At 41.2% G+C, this 2,886-nt stretch overlaps 1 long non-coding RNA gene across 1 annotated transcript; it reads right to left on the reverse strand.

Moving 5' to 3' along the window:
• Nucleotides 1-493: 493 nt before the first annotated feature.
• On the reverse strand, nucleotides 494-2,192 carry LOC128800646 (uncharacterized). Its single transcript, XR_008435021.1, has 3 exons — nucleotides 2,055-2,192; nucleotides 1,312-1,424; nucleotides 494-727 (listed from the first exon to the last, which is right to left on the reverse strand). It is a non-coding gene; the product is annotated as an uncharacterized LOC128800646 (long non-coding RNA).
• Nucleotides 2,193-2,886: the final 694 nt, after the last annotated feature.

A 2,886-nucleotide genomic window follows, 5' to 3' on the forward strand; every position in this document is an offset into this window, starting at 1 on the left:
TTTCAAACATTAAAACATCACTGAATAACTTAAAAGTAATAATTATTAATAAGATGAGTATTTCAGTTTTTAATAATGATTTATCTCCCTTACCTACTTAAATTTTTACATAGAACTCTACAAAAACCCTTACCAAGTATATTTATAACTTAAATTTTAAAACATATATAGACAAACATACTTAACAAGAATAATCTACACACCAAACAACTAAACTAACCAAAAAAACCCGAATAAAATACTAATATATTCATAACACAAAAACCCAAAATCATTAACATAAAAACCCATATAAACACATTAAAAAAGTTTTAATTTTAACACAGTTAAAAAAGACGTACCTTAATGAACAATATTCACACCTTAATAATTCATTACAAACTCTTATCAATTAACGATTAACATTAATTACTTGATACCAATCAAATACAAGAAACTGTTACTTTAGCCAATAAATAGAATAAACTATAATAATATAACTAATAACTTAAAATCACACTTTATTAAAAATATAAAACAGTAAAGCAACGTATCATAAAAACTCCCATTATTATCACTACACAGATATACATATATACACATACATCTATATACAGGTAGATCATATATCCATCTCAACAGCAGCATCTGGGATCGATTCCTGTTTTCTCTCTTGTCTCCTAAATTTATTAGCCACAGAGGATGGAGTAAGGAAATAATTTTATTTATCACCTGGTTCTCCAGAAACCTGAAAAACAAAATAAAACAGAACAAAAAGAAAAAAAAAAAAGAAAAGAAAACCACATTTGAAAGGCAGATCCTCACCAGCAGCTGGTCCATCTCCTACGGGGGACCTTATTCTAGGGCACTTTTGGTACACTTGCCTGAACCTGTCAGGGCACTCTGTGCTTGCAGGAGAGATTTTTTTTTTTTGTCACGGAGAGGCAAGGGGAGGAGAAATAACGCTCTAAACAGCTCAAATCCATTACTGTGCCACTTCCTCTGCAGCAGGTCCTGTGACAGGATGGGAACTGAGGGTGCTTGAAACTTAAAAGCTAAAGACACCAGCACAAGGTGTCCTTTTGCTTTGTCAAGGAAGTGATTTCCAAATCACAAAGCCCCCCCACCATCATCCTTCCTACCACCACCTGAAAGCCTCTTGATTCTTTTCTCAAAAACACAAGGGACACCTCAGAGTTCAGCAAGTTCTGCCAGTGCAGCCCTCGGTGTCCCTGTCTCCAGGTCTGTCCCCCTTGCTTTCATCCTCAGCCATGTCATTCTTCTACCGTGGACAGGAAATTGTCCCCATGTCTCCTGTACTTCTCTGGTTACCTTTTCTCTAAGCCGTGCAGGACCCACGAGAGGAGGCTGTGATCCTCTATCAGCTCATGGGCAGCTCTAGAGGTGACAGGGGCAGCACTCTGTGATATCTCCAGAATACGACTCTGAAACAGAAAATGCAACTTGTTCTTTTACAGCCAAGATGGGATTATCTAAAATAAAATGAGCAATTTGGCTGGTACCCGATCAACTCCCAGCTAAAATGAACACGGCCTGTTCTCAGCAACTCCAGAGAAGGAAAGATATTCTCCCTTCAAGGCTTCACACCACAGGTGCTGCTCTTACAAGAAGTATTCAGGTAGCAAGACAATTTTCTCTTTTTGTCCGAGGTTTTGATACCTGAAATCCTCAAGGTGCATGCTCCCAAACCTGAGAACTCCCGGCACGCGAGTTTCCCTCCTGCCGAAGCACTGTTCAGGTGACAAATGTGCTGGCTGGTGAAATAGAGACCCCAAAAAGAAAAGGCCCCGACTGCAGGAGCAAAACTACGGCACCCACGTGAGGCTCCACGATGGCAGGAACCTGTCCCAGTTTCAGGGGATAAGGATGGGCCTGGTTTAGACACAAGCTAAATTATTTCCCCCTCCACAGATACACAAAACCAACAAGGAACAGATTTTCAAGAGGACCAAGGCAGAATCAGCTGCTCCTTTCTGTTTTGTACTTGAGATCTCGAGGCTATACAAGCTTTTGTGGTTTGGGGTATTTGGGAACTGTTCTTTATAAATTCTTACCTGGGAGCCCTTGTCACACAAAGGACTGCTGAAAAAGGCAAGAATGACCCGGAAAATCCTCTGGTAGACATAAAGCTCACAGCAAAGTTTGTCACGCAGCCCTTCCCCAAGAAATCTGAGGATCCACTCGCGCTCTGTTTTCTACGGGAAGCCACAAAGAAAAACACCACCATAGACATTCAGACATTTCCAAAGGATACCTGCTCCTAAGAGCACAAAACCCCGGTTCCCTCTTAGTGCCAGCTCAGGGCTTACCACAGCTTAGTCTGGACTTCTCCATTTCCATACCTATCAAATTTAATCACTAACATCCATTGGGAAGAGTCAGATTGCCGCCCAAACATGCAGAAAAAATGGAATTTTAGAAGTAGCTGTTTCTAAAATACTTCAGTTGAACTCAAAGTTACTAACCTAAACTCAAAGAGGAATTGTAGCTAGCCAGGGCAGAACATTCCTTTCTTGTGCCCACAGAGCATACACAGCACAACTCATTGCGCGTTGGCGTCAAGAAAACAACAAAAACCCCAAGGAAATAACACTTTGAATTCCTATATGAAACATAAGAAAAACACTTCTAATTAACTACCTGTGAGAGAATGAGGTTTCGTCGTATTTTTAAGTCTGATTTTAATACATTCCTGAAGAATTGTAAGTGCCACTTCCCGGCGTCTTTCGGCAAAAGCGGCGCTCCGGAGCGCACCTCTGCTCCTCCAGTCATCTGGGTGTGAAGTAGCCGCTTCTTGTCGTCCGGCAGCCGGAGATCGCGGTAGCTTGCAAGAGGCGAAGAACGAAGCAGCGAAGAAGCTGGCTTGTGTGCAAAGCTCGCAGGTTG

The sequence above is a fragment of the Vidua chalybeata genome, chromosome 27 (genome assembly GCF_026979565.1).
Source record: "Vidua chalybeata isolate OUT-0048 chromosome 27, bVidCha1 merged haplotype, whole genome shotgun sequence".
NCBI classification, from domain to species: domain Eukaryota; kingdom Metazoa; phylum Chordata; class Aves; order Passeriformes; family Viduidae; genus Vidua; species Vidua chalybeata.